Genomic DNA, 20,541 nt, shown 5'->3' on the forward strand with positions numbered 1-20,541 from the left:
AGATAATTACTATTTTGTGAATTTCATATAATTTTTCGCACGATAGCTACAGCTGTGTACTTAAAAGTGCATTATTTTAGCTCAACCCCAAAAATAGCGGCAACTATACACCAAATATTTTTATTTTTTTTTACTGTGTAGATATTGTGTACATTAACAATTAGGGATGGACTTTCCCACCAGGACACCGGGACCTATGCCAATGCGCACGTTCAACTGGCACCCTACGACATAGTTATTTTTTGTTCAAAAAAAATTAGAAAATAAAAATAAATTATCATTAATTTTGTTTAAAATCCTAACTTTTTTTCAGAAAAAAAAACTTAACAATAAAAAAAAAATTTATCGTTCACTCTTCTCACATTCTTTACCCTTTTCTAAGGAAAACAATCTTCTTTTGTTCACATTGGGAGGCGCAACGAGGTTGAAGATCACAGCATGATCGCCTGTAAGTTCCTAGAACCTTCCCAATAGCGTGAAATTTTTTTTTGTAACATTTTTGTTTCGATTCTATTGAAACAAAATATCATGAGGGAATCTTCAGCTCTTAGTTCTTTTTCTTAAAAAAAAAAAAGAAGAAGAAAAGAGGTTATTTTTATCCGTGTTTTTTAAAACCAATTCCCTATGCTTCACTGCTACAAAATCATCCCGTACTCATCCCCTGCTTACGCGATATATGCGTCCTTTTGCTGATCGATGAGAAAATTCTTCGTTTTAAATGTCACTGACTCTTATTTTTTATTCCCCGTGGCAAGGCTCGTCTTCAGGGTAAAATTATCGAGGTCTACTTTACTTTTTTTGAGCTAAAAAAATATTCACTTCAAACTTTCAAATATTTTTTAGAGGAAATATATACTACTAAAAAGCATAAAAAGTTCATGATCATCATTACAGAGGTCAAGGTGACAAATGAGAGTCGATTTAATTTCTCAGGCAATTTTGTATAAACTATCTGTTGGCTAAAACGAAACGATTAGCGTTCGCCTGCTTATCTGACCGCCGTGCGTTAAGGGTTAAAACACAAGTGTTTTTAAATTATTGTTGTACGAGTCTCAGACAAAGTGAAAATGGGGGGGGGGGGTGGAATTAATGTTTTATTAATGAACAAAAAAGATTTGAATCCATTCGAAAGTCTTAAAATATTTTAAACAATATAGACTAGTATTTTCCAAATTGAGTCAAATTTTACAGATTTGAATGCAAATCTTGAAGTATGAAAACTGTTAAATTAGATAACAATAAATATAATTTTTTTAACAGTTGACTCAGTGCAGTACTTATTAAACAATCACCACTAGTTATTCCGAGACTGTAGTTCTAAAAAAGGACGTGATTTGAAATTTCATATTTTTTACTCTATTTTTTCAAGTAACAAGCATAAATGTTTTTCACTAAGTTTTAGTAGATAAACGCAATCATAAATAAAATCTTTTCCATTAGGAATAGGCGGAATTAAAATCAAATGTCATTGGTAACAATAGTAAATTAAGTACTTTTTCTAAGAAATGCTCACTCTCGATTGCCAACTCCTAGAATTTTTTTACGAATTGGATTTCGGATTGCTTCGCGATCTGGGACGGATTACCTGTAAGTAGCAAAAAATCAAGTCATTGGAATGGATTGATATTCGTTTGTAAAAAAACGCAACTTTTTAATTTAATTGTTCCAAAAGTGTTGCAAAATTTAAGCAAATTAAGACGTATTGTTCATTGTCCATTTATCGACAAAAGGCATTTCTACTGCTAATAGTTTTCTCTAAAGTAAATAGGGGTTTTCACCTATTGCTCGCTATCGCTCTCCAACCCTTTTGGATCGTTTTGTACCTTGCTCGCTCTGACTTTCCAAGCAAACCCCCGTAACTGCTCAGGTAGTGTATTTTAAATTGATTCGGGATCTGGGGCAGATTGCGTGCAAAGCAGCAAAAAAATAATAATCAAGAAGCTGAAGAAGATTAATTGAAGAAAATAATCAAAAGTAAAAGATTTAACAATATCATATCTGCTTATCATATATTTTCTGTCCCTGATTAAGATTCTTTGTAGGGATAGGCGAAATGAAAGCAAGAATTATACAAAAGTGTAAGCAAGAATTGTACGATTGTAAGCAAAAATTATATTACTTCTGCAAAAACTTAATATCTTTAAAGGATAATGATAATAGTTCGATATTCCCATTGTTTGCATGTAATGGTGGGAAAAAAATCCTTATAAGTTAACTTTGTTAAATTGTCAAAAATATTAAAGTAGACATTTTGTTAATACCTTAAATATTAAAAAAAATATCCCATAAAAATCAGGTGACTCAGCAGCAGCAAAATAATTGTTCAAAAAGTTATTAGAAATTTAAACAAGGTAAAGCGTATTTTTAATTTTCAGTTTATTGGCAAAACAAACCTCTACTCTCTATCACGCACCTAACCCCAGAAATTGCGTTTTTTTTTTCAGTTGGCAGTTTATTTCAGATCGCTTTCGCTCGCTTGATTATTGTTCAAAACCTCAGTCCTTAAACTTTATTTTAATAACAGTTGATGAAATGCTCCTGCTCACTATAGCTTGCCACCGGAATTCGTCCAAAATGAAATACAACACCAAGGAGTTCATAAATTAAGAGAATATGAATATTATTATAGATTAATATTAAGATAATATAATAGATTAATATAATATTAAAATACATATAATTACTATATAATAGACTAATATAATAAAATATATATATTTACTATATAATAGACTAACATAATATTAATAGTCCCACAGTGCAGATCGCTTCGAGTACTGAGACGGATTATTTTTTGCTTGTAACTTTGTAATTTTTACCGTTATTTATGAAAAACTTTATCTGGCATAAAACAAGTTTATAGATGTTTTGAATTCAGAAATTGAAGTGTTTGTAAGGTGTTTGTGTTTCCCTAGCAGCGCATGTTTTGTCTGTATGCTAAATTTTAAAATAAAAGTTACTGCCTCCATCATCACCCTTTCAGTAAATGTTTACCGAGCGTGCTTTTCTCTGTCATAAATCAAACACTATTAAATGAAATATATGAAATTTTGCATTTTTAAAGAGAAATGTATTAAAAAATTCTGGTATCAAAATGTTGCTGATGTAGTCATTAGTTACTGAGTTATTTTATGTAAAAAAGAAAAATTGTTGTTTCGCGACGCATAATTCAGTTTAGTGAAAACTATTAGCAGTAGAATTATAATTGTTTTGAAGCTATGCACTATTATATTTTCTGAAAATAAATAATTTCTCTAAATTTTTTTTAAATTTCAAATTAGTTTTGGAGTAATTAAAGAGTTTATATACACGGTATTTTGGATTTTACAATGTTAAGAAAAAACTAATCGCAATGAAATTATAATTTATTGACGCCACTTTTGACTGAATATAAATATTTTTAAAAAAATAAAGAAAAACTTACCTTTTTCTAATATTTTGGTGTATTTTTCTGCAATCCCGAAAGGTTAGCAAATAATGCGTATTTATTTATTTACTTTTTTTATTAGGGTCTGTTTTTATGAAAAGATATTTTGTGAAGGGTCCGTTAACGGACCCAAATTTCGTCTAAAAGCAAGAACTCCTTTTTTTAGGAATTATTTTAATTAGTATACTCGGTGTTAATATTTATGTAAACTAATACTATGAGAGTTTTTCTGATTTTGCGTCGTCAAATTCCCTTCCTCGCCCATGTGTGTAACGTCAGAAAGAATATCATTACCTTCTCCTTGCTTTAATTCATTTGGAAAGAATTATTTTTCAATTTAAAATTTCAGCAATTTGAATTTCTAAACATATCTACATATATGAGTTATTTAAAATTTACCTTTCGGTTGAAATCATAACTTAATCATACTTACTACCGGGCATAAACTAAAATAATTAACTTAACACTCAAATTTTTTTCAGTTGAGTTTCAATTTTTGTTCTTCAATTTGAATTTTTTTTCGTTTTTCTGAATTTGTATAGTTTTATATTTCATTTTTCATTTTGATTTAATAATTCAAACAAAAGTAGCTAAAAGAATAAATAAATCTAAGCAACGCTTTTTTCAAGTGAATTATGTAACTTTGTAGAATACTGATATGCATAATGGGTACAAATACTTAAACAAATCCTCTAACTCATATTAAATGTGAGAGAATGTTCTCCAAACTTAAAATTATCTTGTCCTTGGAAGATTAGCATTTAGAAGCCTTTGTTGTGATGTCTACAGCGAAAGACACACTGAATTCCCATTAAAAGCGACGAGAGGAAGCAGTTCCGAATTGAGACGTCTCTTAAGTTTTTAAAAGCAGCAGTCTTAGTTCATTAGGAATATTACTTAAACCTGCAAAACCTTTTTTTAATTTTAAATATTGTAATATTAATGCTTAATGTTTTTCATTTCTTTGTACTATTTTTTTAGAATAGTTTAGTAAAGATTTTCTGCTCCTTATGCTTGCTTGTAATGACAATTTATTGGCTCTTTCGCTATAACTTCAATTTCAATCAACGATTAATTTAATCGTATTTAATTTATTTTAAAAATTAAAAAAATTCGAAATAATTAAAAATTCTAAAGGAATTCAAAAACTTAAGTTTCCAATTTGCTTAATGCCCCATTGCATCCCCGACAAGTTGACCAACCACCCTCCAGGGTATCCTAGTTCATCCCTGTTGACAGTATTGTATCTTTAGACAAAATGTGATATAATGGTTTAACGGAGGCGTGGTGGCTCAGTGGGTAGAGCGTATGCCTTCCAATGAGGTGAGCCTGGTTTGAATCCCAGCGATGGCTGGTCGATACGAATTCCGCACCCCAGTCGCACTGACCACCGTGCTGACGTAAATTATCCTCAGCGGTAGACGGATCATGGGTTAGAGTCCCCTTGCCGTCAGGGAGTTTTCTTGGGTTTCCTCGCCCTGTAACGCGAATTCGGGTTAGTAACATCAAAACTTCGTCCATGAAGGCAATTTTCTCCCAACATTCCCCTAGAGTTCCCTTGTCTTCTGGATTGGGTTCAAAATTACAAGACTATGGAGTTGAACTTTAGTAGTCGTAAATCCGAAATTCGGTCGTTGTTTAATGACGGTTGTAAAATAAAATAATGGTTTATCGGTTGCAAACTTCGGAAATTATAATTTTTTCTTACCTTTTATGAAAAAAATGTCACTGAGGTGGCGTTTAAAAATTACATTTGCTCTAATCTGTAATCTTTTGATAAAATAAAAATTTTATACTTTAACCGACTAATTATGTAATTATTTATAATATTCAATGAAGGAAAAAAAACTATACACAGTAAGAGAGAGAGGACTATGAAGAATATGTCAGTTGCCCTTAACATTTGAAAAAGAATCAGTATATACCGAATACCGAACAATACTTGCACCACTAACTGGTTCATTACCATAAAAAAAAACATCAGCTTAGGAAAATCCTGGCTAGTGTACCCTAAATATCTACCGAATTATCCCGATTTTCCAGTTATTATTAATAGTACATATTTATTTTTATTAATAAAAATTAATACCTCTCTTATTAAGGAAAATAAAATATGAACCATAATTCATACTTTCCCACGAACCTTTTAAGAAATGACAATTTAAAAAATATGGAATTTTTGAAAAAACATTTTAATAAATAAAAAATTAATAAAGAATTTTTTTTTAACTTTTTCTAGAAAACGTAAGAATAAAATTTTATTAAAAATCATTCATTTTTTAATAACAGTGTCACATAAATTATTTCCGGAACTGAATTAGATTAAAATACATGGCGAATAAAGTTTGAAATTTTCCTAATTGATTAGAAATTGTTTCTGGGCAAAATAAGAAGAAATAGATAAAGCGATTGTGCTGCCATCTTTTGACTTTTCCTTTAAAACGTAACTAGCTTCGATACTGACTGTAAGTTACAATTAATAATAAAATGTTACAAAATATTTTTTAAGAGTTTTATATTTCCTAAAATTGAAGAGGATAATGCTTACTCTTGCACTAAAGATATATTTTTTCCTATTCCTAACCTTTAAATTTTTAATCATTTTGCGGGATAAAATAACAATTGCGAATTACATTGATCGTCTCAAATGTCCTACTAAAACCCATTTATTTCAAATTGCATCACATTTTTAGTTAAGAATAGTTAAGTTAAGAATATTTCACTAAAAATTCACTTTTATACGCTATGATTTTTCCCTTTTTTCTTTTTTTTTTTTGGTCAGCGCTTGAAAAATATTTGGGATAAAACCTTGATTTACTTGGTTATTTTTAAATATTGGTTAATTATTATTAATTTATTTAAAAAAAACTTTTAAATTACTTTTTTTCACTTTCCTTAAAAGTGTTTTTAATAAAAATATATATTTTAAACTTAAAGACATTCACTGCTACTTTGAAGTAAACAAAAATTGTTCCCTGTTATGTTTCTACAATATAAAATCATGCAAGGTACTTACATAAAAACAAACATGCAAAAGAAAAATAACAAATATATTAAATAAAAATGAAATTATTATTAAAAAATTGCTATTAAAAATAAAATTAAAACAATTGTGACTCAACTCTAAGTCACAAACAACTTTGACAGCATAATGTGCGACTGTTTCGCTGGATTACAGTGTCCTGACAAAATAAATTGGTGAAAGCTCAAGGAGTCACTTAGCCACCTTGTTCACTTTGTCTTTGTTCAACCAACATAAAAGCATTTTCTCTTAGAAACTATTTTGTTATTTAACACTTTTATTAGATCAAAAAATAAGGAGAATGCCCTTTTGGAGACTGATACTTTCTAAGAATCTTATCGAGGCATTAGACTTTATTTACTACTGTAGATACTTACAATAAATGTCACCCAAATTAACAACATCTCTCTGTATTAAAAAAAATTTTTGAAGACGCTCCGGCTGCTGTCGGTGTTCATCTTTTCGTTACATTTTGGTTCTATGATCTGAGAAATTTAAAAAGTATGAAGTTATGCAGAAAAAAATACAGAAAATGTTAGGAAATAGAATATTTTTACAATCGATATTAGATTTATCTTTGAAACTTCTAGTAAAAAATACAACGTAGACCACTCTGCAACAAACAGAAATGAAAGCACAAAGTTAAAAATTGGCCCACTAAAAAAGCTTTTTTATTTGTGCATATTACACAAGTTTTTATTTTTTATTTTTTTGAAGATTTTTTTTTTTGGTACAATATTTTTTTTAAAAAAGTATTTTATTTCGTTACATTTTTTTCTCACGATTTGTTTTGAGTAATAGCCATATAGATTTTGCAGTAAAGAAGTAGTAAAATGCAGGAAATGTATAATTAAGACCTCACTTTATTTTTTTCTTCAGATTTTATTTTATACAAAATGCTGTAAAAAAACTGAACAAACAATTCTTAGTACAGCTGCATTAAAAACAAGTAAATTAACAAAATATAACAAATAATAATAAGAGTAGACGATTAAGAATAAATAAATTTAATTGTTTTTAAAAAGGGCATTTTTTGCAATGATGTTTACTGAAATTTTCAGCTATAGACCGCAAGTCTTTAACTTTTAATATATCCCATTCCTGTATTAACGGCAGCTTAAGCAGTCTAAACTTTTGTGTACAGAGCAAACGAACGGTTTTACTCTGTCTGTTTCCTTGTTTTAAACAACTCAAAAATAGCAGATTTTCAGATTTTTTGCTTGACATTGAAAAAAAAGCCAAAATAAGATAACAATACCTTAACTAATATATAATAAATTATTCTATAATGAAAGCGGTAGATAGAATAGAATGAACTTATTAAAAGAAAAAAAGTTAACTTCTAATCTATAATGCAGTTACATTATCCGTTTTTTTTTCTTTTTTGCCGCATTTTGTATAATCATGCTCTTTTTTGTTGATACTGGAAGCAAAATATTAATGGGTGGTCATAATATCACGGAGAATTAATATTCTTCAACCATTTTAACGAAAAAAAAAGCTTGGATCGTTAGTTATTAATATGCAAATTTCATTGCTAAAAAAAATGATAGAGGCCTTTGTTTTCGAAACAATAGTATCAAAATTAAAACTTCAAAAAAATACTTAGATTTCTAAAAAAAAATCGTAAAACTCGCATTTTTACCAAAAAGAAATAAAAGTTTATACCACTGTTTTTACGCATCAGTTAAAGATACTTTCGAGAAATTTATTATAATTTCAAAACCAGCAGAGAAAAGTATAATATTTATCAATTTGCGTCCAAAATTGTACATCGACTGACTCAAATATAATGAAAGTATTACAAAGATAAGCTAATTTTTTTTTTTTTGGGGGGGGGGAGAGAAGAAATTGTACATTAAAAATAAAGTAAGAACCAAGATTATAAACCTTATTTGCGAGAACAGTAAATAGTTGCAAGGAAATACGAATTTGTACTTCATTTTATTTAATTTGCAATAGAAATTTTTACTAGCCTAAGTGAAAAATTCGGTTTGCATAAAACCAAACTGCTGCCAAAAACTATCCTCAGTAGTAGTTAAGTCAAAGATTAAGTATCCTGTTGCCATTTGAAAAAGATAAGAAATTTATATGGTTTGCCACTCCTTGTAACAAGGACTTGTGGCTTAATTTTCCAAACGTTGTCACCGACAAGTCATCGAAAATGAGTTAATATTAACAAGTGTCTTTAATGTTGTATTCAAGATTACATATAAGATTTTAAAAAATTATAAAATACGTTTAATTAAACGAAAGTAGAATTAAAAGTATATTAGAATTTTTTTTTCACATACAAAACATTATAAAATTATAATAATTAAAAATATAATAATAATTGATAAAATTATAATTAATTAAAAAAAAATTTTTTTTGTTTCTCGTAAAAAGAAAATATTAGCATTTTACGCAGAGACAATTTATGCGAAACAATCATGTGGGAATAATGGTTAAATTGTCCTAGTAACATAAATTTTTTAATCCGCCCCCCTTCTTTAATATCAATAATAATCTGAAAACAATTTCCTCGTAGCGTTGGATTATATAATATGACTTTCAGTAGAGAATAACAACTCTTAACTACGCCTCAGATTTCATTTCTTTTTTAATTTAACACTTAACTTAATGTTCCAATCTGATATAATAATAAGATAAAATTTATAAAGTCACCTTGGCCTTGCAACTAATTTTTCTGCATTCATGGCGTAATACAATTTCTCAGATTTTTAGCTTAGCGCTGTGTACGCTATGCTGTAAATAATCAGATAAGTACTAAATTTAGATAGCCGTTTCAGGTTATGTAAAAAGTTCCTGTCATTAAAAACCAATCTATATATTTTATATTTACATTGGAAAAACAGATCTGTTATCTATTATATTCCGAGGCTATATCTTCATGTGTTAGTGATATTCCTATTTGTTTATTCAAATCAACCTTTAATAACTGCTTTTAATGCATTTAATGCTTAATAATATTGAGAAACATTGAAATTGCTTCTTAATAGAAAGAACTCATTTTTCAATAAATTTTAATACCTAAACGCGAATATTGAATAAAGACTTTTTGGCTCTCGTTGCAAAGATATTTATGTGCTTTTGCATTCTGAAGGCGCACTTTTATAATACATTTAGAAAACAATTGAAGAGACGAATGGGTTTCTTTGAAATAAAAAACTAACAAAGCAGATAAAAGGAAACCTGTCCAAAATATCATCTGATGTAAGACCAATATGTGGGAAAACAAAAATGGGCACTAAATGAGAAAACTGGTCATTTGTCCAGCACAGCAGCTGACCGATTCCCTGTCAGACAGAGAAAAACATCTTTAATAAGGTGTATGATCGCCAGTAGCTGCACAGCTCTCGTATCCACATTTCATATTGTTTCCTAGGGTCCTTATGACAATCGTACCCACTCTTGCATTAAGAAACCCTTGAGCTCATTGGTCGTTAGAGCTGATCTTCAAGCTGCAATTGCGCATCCAAGTGCGTCTCATACGCGTTTGTTTCGATTAAGGCCTCTCCTATCTTTGAATATCCTCCGATTGGAGATATTTGTTCACCAACTGAGCCCTGTGTAGACAAGATTAATCGTCCATAAAGATTGAATTCAGTCCATATGCTTCAAGGAAAAGTCTCATGTAGGGTGCAGGGATCTCGTCCCAGAACCGCTGGCCTGTTAGAGTACCACTATCGATCACATAAAGGTCGATATACCCGTCTCCCAGGACCGTCTTCCTTGACCATCAGACAACCTTGACCATTTAATGTCCGTTGATGAACAGCTCACCCAATTTTGGATTTAAGACTACCTATGTTCAACTACGTAGCCTTGTAATTTTGAACCAATCCAGAAGACAAGGAAACTCCTGGATCAGTACCCCCAGAGGTATGATTTGATATGGGAACATGGAGGATTTTGTGACTCGACGGATTTAACGTGCATCAGTCGCCATTTACTGCATGGGAATCTTCGGCTGACGGGGAGCGCATTCAGGCCCTCTTGGACATGGAGCCCCAGTGCCCTACCAACCAGGCTATCCCGGCCCTCTACCTTGACCATTGTGGTTCTTTTAAACAACGTCAGAAGGTTGATATTGAATCCCGGCTTCTCTCCAGTTGCTCGAATCACTTTCCAGACTGAATCATGCCTCATCACTGTAGAGAATCTGCCCCTAATCATCATTTGCCCAAGACAAGCGTTTTCGGCACCATGTCAGACAGTACTTTTCGTGGTTCACTGTCGAAGGGATGCAGACTATAGGGAGCATTTAACACAGGCCGCCTGCGTTAAGTCTCTGGGTGACTGTTATCCGGGAAATGAATGTTCCTGTTGCAGACCTATCCCTTTTAGGTAGAAGTCTCAAACAGGGTTCTGAACCAGCGTCGTTGCTCTTTAGCGGCCTTGACCAGGTCGCCAAATCACTGTTCCTGTCTCTATGAACTGTTTCCACTGAGACGACACCATATTTTTCGAAACTCCGATTTTCCTACAACAGGTAGCCTGAGATTGGCCCACCTCAAATCTGCCAACTGTCCTCCATCTTGTGGCATCTTCTTGACGATGACGAGGGACCTTACTTACAAAGGGTAAAAAAATAAGAAGAAAAAATTAAAAAAAAACAGAATTGGGCTAAGCTTTGATGTTTTAAAACGTCCTAGTGCTACAAACTGAGCAAAGGAGGACGTCTACTAAAACACGATCACAACGTCTCTGCCTTAGGACGTAGCACTTCACTGCATGTGAGAGGTGTTCGCGAAGAGCTTAGCTATCTTCTGATACCTTATTTGCGTTTAGTCGTTACTTATTTTGTTTGTTTTTTAAAAGAAAAACAGTTCCTCCCTTAAATTGTTTTCAGTGGTGTATATATATATATATATATATATATATATATATATATATATATATATATATATATATATATATATATATATATATATATATATATATATATATATATATATATATAATATACAGTACCCTTCCAAATTATTAGGGACACTTAAAATTTCTAAGAAATTGTCATTTTTCAAAGTGTCATAACTTTTTTAAAAATGAATCAATTTTCATAAAAACTTCAGGATATCATGTTCAGGTCTTCTACTTTCACCTAAAAATTATTAATTTAATTTTTCTCAATTTTTTTGCAAAAATTTGCACGTTTGAACAAAGCAATTTTTTTTAAAAAAAATGTCAAATCTGACAAGTTGCTACTTTGTAACAAAATTTTTTGCATAAAAATTATTATTTATGCATTAAAGTACAAGTCATTAGCTTTAAAACGGGCTAAAGTAAATGACTTTACGATTTTTTTTTTGACCGAGATATGAGATTTTGAAAATTTTTTGTCATTTATAGTGAAAACGAAATTATTGTGCATTAATTTATTAACCTGAATTAAATTAACCTGAACATGATATCCTGAAATTTTTATGAAAATTCATTCATTTTTGAAAAAGTTATAACACTGAGAAATGACCAATTTTTTAGAAATTTAATGTGTCCCTAATAATTTGGAAGGGTACTGTATATACATTAAGTTTTATTGTATTGTATTTGTAAAGTCTCAGATCCAACAGCTTTACAAAGATCCCAAGTTAGGACACGATTTGAAACAGATTAATATAAATTCATGCAAAAAAAAATTCTCAACAATTCGTATGCTTTACAAAATAGACATAGACAATTCAACTTATTATTTTTTTTGTCATATTCATGTTCAGTATTCTGAATTCATTAGAAGAAGACAATGTTTATTACGGAAGTAAACGTAATTTTGTAAACGTAGAACTAAGACTTTCAAGGTCGATGATTTCAAGAGTATACGGAAAATGCAATGGTGAGGAAAAACCAAGAAATTAGGGAAAGTGCAAAGAATAATTGACCGTGAATGAGCTTGAGGTGAGACGGCTCATCTGTATCGTATGCCACCAGTGAAATATTATTCAAATATTATCCTAATAACTACTCACTGATTAGCAATTACTGGCTATATATGCAGTTACAAAGTGTCATGTAATTAAATGTGCATATATGATCCTCGTATGTGCACATATGAAGAAAAGCGCAACACGATTTGCAAAGTACTGTCGATACTACTTCAGATACCCTGATAGATAGTCGATACTACTTTAGAAAAAGCAATTTGATTAAAAAAAACACTTTGGCAATTATAATTATGAGAATAATTTATCGATTTAAATTATGAATGTAAATGTAAAAGATTATCTTCGAATTATTCTCTATGTTGGTTTTTTTTCTGAATAACTTACGTTTTGTTTGGTATTAGAGGTGAATGTTAATTATACCACATAATTAACTAGACTCTCATCAGAATTTCCTTTAATTATTGTTTATAATTTGCAGAGATTTGTAAGTAATTGTATGAGAATTACAAAATACCAAATTTTAGTGAATTCCTTTCTGATGTGTTAATAATGAACATTTCATCGCTTACGAAATAAGAGGTGGCATTACAACAACATAATTCCTCACCAAATAACTGCAAAATGTGGAATTTCTAATCTCTCTGCTGTATGTAAATTTAACTGTCATTCATATTTCATCCACTACGTCATAAGTTTTCCCTAACGCACCAACTTGTCACTATGTATATAGAGAGTTTTGTAAGCTATAATGAAGCTGCTATTCACAAAATGCAGTAGACTCTAGAAGATAAAAGCGTAATGAATTTCACATGCTATATAAGAGAAAACTAAGCACATAAGGTAATGTTTGAGCAATATTAAAACATCTTATACATATTTCACATTGATTATCCTTGATGACAATATGACACACTAAAAAGATTCACATAGTCTCTCTTGCCAATATTTATTTCAGGTTTTCATTGCAACTCTCATCTTTTTCAGGATCTCATTGCAACAAAACATGTGAAACTTAATTGTTTTAATTCAAATTAATACTAAATATAAACATTATTCTTTAAAAGATAGCATATCTGCAAATAAACAGAAAGGAAAATGTTTCACAATATATAACTTAAACATCAAAATAATTTTCTTCCAAGAATTCAAAACTACAAAAATTTTAAGTAAGTACAAGAGTGCGCTTCCCCATGCTTGCTTTATACGTCAAATCCCGCAATCGCTTCGTATTCTTTCTTTTATTAATGCTGAACACTGGGAACTATGTTTTAAAGGAAATGGTGGAAATATTGGGGTGTTAATGCTGGACTCGAATCCCTGTTCATGCTGAGATGAGGTTATGAGATTGAAATATTAGCCCTTTCGACAATAATATGTACCCAGCTCCAAAGAACTAAGCGGCTTCATTAAGTGGGCCTAGTTGGGGAGATAAAATTCTGGTTGTTTAACAGAGTTAGTTAAAAACTGTTAATAAACGATTTTCCACACAGTTAGCAGTTTAAATACCATCCTATGAATAGTTATTTGACTGCTTTTTATAGTATGGTAAAATAAAAGTTAAATAAATTGTTATTTAACTATTTTTTGAGAAATTTCTATATGCGTATTTGAATCTCTTATAACTCCCAAATCGTTGGAGCTAGGGTTATGAAATCTGGACATCGACTACGAGGTGCAATTTTAGACCCAGATCCGAAAAAACGTTTAAAAAAATTTAATTCGGGGGAAATGTTTGAAAAATTAGTTTAACAATTACCATTATAATAAATAAAATTATAAACGATACTGTTTAAGATTTTCTCGCGCGTTCTTTAATGTTTAATTAAATTTAAAATTCCAGTCATCAATATGAGTAGAAAGTGAATCGGTGATATATCACAAAATTATCATTTCTAAACTTATCTGAAACTAGGTTTTTATTTTGTATATAATTTTGCTTTTAAAACGAGTCTCAGGGGAAAAAATAATGTCTGATGAACGTGCTTCTTTAAAATTAATCAATTTTATAACGAAAGGAATCCTAAAACGAAAAAGCATAAAATAAAATCAATTAAATCGGTTAATTTTCCAGGCATTATATAGGCAGGAGTTCAATTTATATAAAATTTATCTTAGAATGTGTTGCAAGAATTTCTTACAAAAATTTTAAAAGTACATGAAAATTCGATGCTTTTCAAATAAAAATAAGAAGAACATCAAATACACTATTTATCATACTAAATAAACCAAAAGTTTATCTTAAAATCGCTTGAAATAATTTCCCATAAAATTTTTTAAAGAAAGCAGATCAAATGTGGTTTTCGAATAATAATAATAACACCAAATAAATCTCTTAATTTGCAACTGCTTTTTTTAAAAATTTTAATAAAAAATTCGTGCAACACATTTTAAGAAAAACGTAAAATAAAATTAACATAAAACCTGAAAAATAATACTGCATAAATTATTTTTTTTTAATTTACGAGTGATATTTTATGTAATACTTTTGTGTTCAGACCCATAGAAAAGTTGTTGTTATTTAATTACTTCATTACTGATATTAATTTGTTATATTTATTTTATATGTGTGACCGTGACGTTTCCCGTTAAAGATACTGAGATGGTTTTATCGCCTATCGCTACTTTACTTTTATCACGTGCATATCATTGATTTGGACTTTACTTCTGAAGCAACTGGAATTGTTTAGAATTAGGAAATGAAGTCGTTAAATGAAGAATGAAGAATTTAACAGCGAAATTTCCTAGCAGGAGCGTCACACTGTGTTTTTAATATAAATAAACAGCGAAGGAAAATCGTCTGAACTTGAAAGTAAGATTTTTTATCATTAGTAGTATTTAGATTGCTTTTTTTTTTTATTTATAACTTTATGCTATATAATATACAAATCAACGTGCTACGTAAATGAAAGTATTTTAAAATAAAATTTATTGGCAATTAAATTAAAATAAATTATGTTTGAATAAATTAAAATGGAAAATTTCGTTAACTACATTATCCTCAAAGAGTTGTTTGATTTTTAATCGAAGTAAAATAAACATTAGATTTATTTTCAATATTTCTTTGTTAAGAATCTTGCACTAATTTTTTCTACAAATTCATTTAGTTTTGTAGAATAACATGACCCGCATTGATAAAAGGTGGGCATATGCCACCTTGACATTCCTTTGGAATGTCAATGTCCCTGTTTTGCATATTTTTTTATAGTTTTTTGTAACATTTGTACAGGCTGCTCTTTTCAGCAAATTATCAATGCTTAAAAACATATATAAAAGTCTTAATTTTCGTGTTGATTTTTTTTTAAAAAAATAGTGTAAAAAGTTATGGGTATACAAACAACAAAATTACCAACCCTAACAGATTAAAGTTTCTATTTTGAAAGTTCTAAAAAAAAAAGATAAAACGCATAGATGAAAGGTGGACACATGCCACTTTGACATTCCTTTGGGATAACTTTTGTCCAGTTTACGATATTTCGCAACTTTTTTTGCAGTTTTTTGTAAAATTTATGTAGGCTGGCTTTTTTTGGCAGATCATTTCTTTTCTGAAAAAAAGGTAAAGATAGAAATAAGAAAATTACCAACCATATCAGATTAAAATGTCAATTTTGAAAGTTATTTAACAAATTTGAAGAAATTAAATATTAAAATTGAGAAGGAAAAAAAGAAACAAAAATGCTAAGTGTTTTGTCTAGAATAAAAGCAATCGTTTTATGCAATTTATTGTGCATTATTTTTCATTATGCATTTTGATATCATTTTTAAACTAATTATTTTCTTGTTATATTTATGTTAGATTTTTTACTTTTTTATTGTTTTTCTATTTATTATTAATAAATACAAAGAACTAGTTTCTCCGTTAAATTTTTATGGAGATTTTATGCAATCTGTATTTAAGATATAAAAGTATCTTTTCATTTGTATTTATTTTATTACAGAAAAGCACTTCGCCCTAAAAATATGTTTAGCTTACAAAAAAGTTTAAATGAACATAAAAAGCTCCTAACAGAGTGATCATTTTTTTGTAAAACACTTAAAAGGCAATTAAAGTAAAAAATACAAGTCACCATAATTTTTCCCATTTTGACTGAGTATCATTAATTAATATTTGAATATTACTTACTTTTTCTTTCAAATGAAAAATAAAAATCCTTTGCTTTCAATAAACAACTAATTCTAATAACAATAGAATATTTACCTATTTCTTAAAAAAATTACTTGATGGGAAACGAAACAAAAAATAATCATCTTCAATTGTAAATAGTTTTATTTACAGCAGTTAGTTCTTTATTTCTTTGTATACATTAATTAAATAAAGTACTAGATTTGTTATATCATGGCATTTAAATGTTTGTTTAATTATTTTTATTAAAGTTGAAAATTTAAAATTTTACAGCTTTTATTATTAATTAAATTATTACCTTCATAAGTTTGAACAGATTCATTTGAAACTAATAAAGTAGCATTATAAAATTTCTTTTTTAAAGCATAATTGCAATTTATACGATACAAATAACATAAATCCTACTCTACGAATTATATTGGAGTAATAAAAAGAAACTATAATTGTGAATACCAACACTGCTGATTTAAATTTTCAATAAAGAACTCAAAACAATCAAATCCTGTATATACCAAAATATTTAATTTGAAAAGTTCAATTTATAGTATTTATTTTTGTTTCATGTTCTTTAAAGACTGGCAACTGTCCAAAAATCAGATTTCGTTTCAATTGTACAGCATTTTTAAACAGAGAATAAATTGACTAAATTAAAAAAAATTATGGAAAGAAACACAGTAAAATTACTTTTAGACTTTAATTTTAAATGTTATCCAACGATTTAACGTTTATAACAAAACATTAAATTAAATACCTAACTCTATACTATAATAAAATAATCATAGGAAATTTAAAAAACAAAACTTTTCATATGGTTTTATGCGAAAAAGTTATAATTAAAATATTGCACGTATATCTTATGAAAATCTAGTAGATATAGTCGCAGTTAATTTTTTTTTTGATATTAAGTTCATCTTATATAAAGTTTATTTTAAATTTCTCTGTAATAATTTTTTTTAAGAAATTGTTAAAAGTCAGAGGTTTATTTAATGTCATTGTTGTTCGAAAATCGACGACTTTTTATTAATTAATATTTTATAAGAAACTCTTGCAACATTTTAAGATAAACTGCATTTAAAATTAAGATAATATCAGAAAAATTAACATAAATCAACATAATATCAGAAATAATATCAGAGACTATATCAACTTGATTCTTATAACTTAGTCGCAATAATTTATTTTTATAATTTTTCTTGCAGACCCATGGTAAAGTTGTTGTTTTTTTAATTTTTTTGAATGATTTTATTTCGTATTTTTTCATCTCAGGTGTCTTACATTTTTTTCAAAAGTTGTTCTTTATTTTTTTTTTCAAATATTTTATAATTTTTATAAATTTGGTACTGAAAGTAAACCTCGATTTAAAGCCAGATGTATTTGTATTGCGCGTAACTAGTGAGAAAAACTTATTTAAATATAGTAGTTATCTACTCTTAATGCTGTTACTCAGTTATTATTAGAGAAAATAATTAAAGATAAGAGTTCTTTAATATTATAATAGCAATAAAATTACATAAAATTATAAATTAAATAGAATAGTAATTACGATATAATACAAAAAGATAATAAAAGATTAAATTTTAATAGAGTATAAGTCGGAGTCAAGCCTTCAAGGAAATCCGGATTCGGAATTGGATTTGGACATTTCAACTACCAACTGCAAAACTCAGATAAACACTGTGAAATAATGTTAAAAAAATTCTTAAACATTTCCATTTTACTCATTGCCCTTTCCGGTAGCTTTACATCATTAGATTAAGCAAAACGATTTTTTAGAGTTTCATACCATCAAAATAAAAATGAAGTGTAATCAGAATTGTTTAGAATGAAGCTGTTAGTCGTGATATTCAAACCTCCCTTCAATTTTGCAATTTTCTCCTGGATTTAAAAGTTTTAGAGCTCAGCAAAAAACCTATTGCCACAGTGCCTCCAGTTGTTCTTGAAGTATGTCTGTTTAGGCCGAAGGGTGCGATTGTTCTTGTTTTACTGTGATGCCATATATGGCCAAGAATTCGACTTCTGCCACTTCACTCGTCGCACCCACTTATAGAGCGGATCCATTCATACATCCATTCATTCTTCCACAGATCTTAATTTTGACCTGAATCAGAGAACGATCTATCTCCAATCCAGTACCCCCAGAGGTATTGATTTGTTATGGGAGCATGGAGGACTTTGCGACTTGACAGATTTAACGTGCAATCGTCAACATTTACTACACGGGGAATCTTCGGCCAGCGGGGTTCGAGCTCACGAACTCTCGGACATGGTCCCACGCCCTACCGACCAAGCTATCCCGGCCTATGGTGCCTCCAGTAATACCTATCAAAATCAGCATCAATTACCATAATACCAGCAGTGTTACTTACCAAAATAAATTAAGTACCATTAACGTTAATTATAGGAAGGCGATTTGGTATGGTTCCCCAAAATGAATAAGTGCCTTTTCACCATTAATTATGATTTTTAGTACTTAACTAATTTTTGTTATTTCAATTACCATTGATTTTAAATTGTTCAATTTTAGAAAAACCTTTTTATCAAAAGCAAACTTTAAACGAAATAAACAACTGGATTCCGATATTTTTAAAAATACTTATTCGGTGACGTAGCCCTGCTATCCATGTTGATCACTGAACTAGTAAAAAATATTTAAACATGAAAGAGCGTGCAAAAAATCAATAAACAGAATCGTCCATAGTTTAATTTGTAACAATATTACTAATCCAATGATTGATTTTTAGAACATCTTCTTCCAAAACAAAATTTTGAAATTATTTTTAAGATCGAGGGCTAAAATTACTTTTTGGAAGTCGATGACGGACTATCAGGAAATGTTTCTAAAGATATATGAGATTCGAAACAGCACAATGTATGGGCACAAAAATACTGAATAAACACGAAAGAAGAAGCATTAATTAGTCATTATTAACAAGCATATTTTCTCAGTATGAACTCGGGATAAATTTCAATTATTATTTGTAATTAATTAATAAATACTATATGCGCAGCATTCTATATACGCAGAGAAAAACATTTTCTTTTCAGCAATTTTGTATTTGCAATCTAATATTACTCTTTCTCAATACGTTTTTTAAAATATTAATATTGCATGAATTTTAACTAAATTTTATTACATATTCATAATAATTTCTAAATATTCTAATTATAAATTAAATATGTGGTTATCAATGAATATCATAAAAGTCCAAATAGAAAAGCTAATTTGTATTAAATTTAATAAATTTCCGAGTTGTATGACAGAACGCTTATTACCAATTATGAATATGCATTTGCATAAAATATACATTTGCGTTCGCATTGCGTTAGCAAGTAAATATACATTTACTTGCCAACACATATTGCCATTTTTAAAACTGAAATGTTTTATATACTTTGAGTATATTTATATATTTCTACTTCATAGTCCCGCAGTGAACTGATCGTTAAGACACGGTTCCCAGAAGATCACCGTAGTCAAGCATCACTGGCTACAGTCAGTGTGAGGAAGGGTGACCACTTGGATCAGTCTGCGCAAGGACCGAGGGTGTGCGGTATGGTCCTCGTTAAACTGTTCTACCGTAAAGTGCTCGACTTCGCGTGCAGGTCGTTGGGCTACCGAAACGGGGGAGCCATCCCCTCTGCAGAGGATCAAAATTGTGATGGCATGTCTTTGGATCATCCTCAGGGATGTTTCCCAGGCCGTCGCCAATAGCCCATTGTGCAGCTCTAGTGTGACGTAAACGAACCACAACAACATCTACTTTATATATATATATTGTGTTTTAGTTTCGTAAGCATATTTTTTGTGTCTTTTAAACAAAGCCAAAAATTTTAAAATAGCACTTAATACATTTATGTAATTTTGTATTATTCAAATTTACCAATTGTTTATCTTCACTTTCACAAACAACTTTCAGTGAACTGAAGTTTTTAAACACCGTTTTTAAACTTTTCTGCTTACTTAATTTTTATGTACCATTATAAGATGAGGCTAAAAAATTCTCTAAGTATATTAAAGGAATTATCGCGCCTTATTTTGTAAAATTAAATCAGTTATTTGATGTCTTTCAATTATTTATTTAGCAGT

At 29.4% G+C, this 20,541-nt stretch overlaps 1 protein-coding gene across 1 annotated transcript in view; it reads left to right on the forward strand.

The window, feature by feature from the left end:
- Window positions 1-20,541, forward strand: part of LOC107454552 (zinc transporter ZIP3) — an 80,135-nt gene that overhangs the window by 38,946 nt on the left and 20,648 nt on the right. The window contains exon 2 of the mRNA XM_087167470.1: window positions 14,926-15,143. The gene's annotated coding sequence lies outside the window, so the exon portion shown is untranslated. The remainder of the gene's footprint in view (window positions 1-14,925; window positions 15,144-20,541) is intronic.

The sequence above is a fragment of the Parasteatoda tepidariorum genome, chromosome 7, assembly GCF_982258835.1.
Source record: "Parasteatoda tepidariorum strain Cologne lab strain chromosome 7, Ptep-v5.0, whole genome shotgun sequence".
Classification (NCBI taxonomy): Eukaryota; Metazoa; Arthropoda; class Arachnida; order Araneae; family Theridiidae; genus Parasteatoda; species Parasteatoda tepidariorum.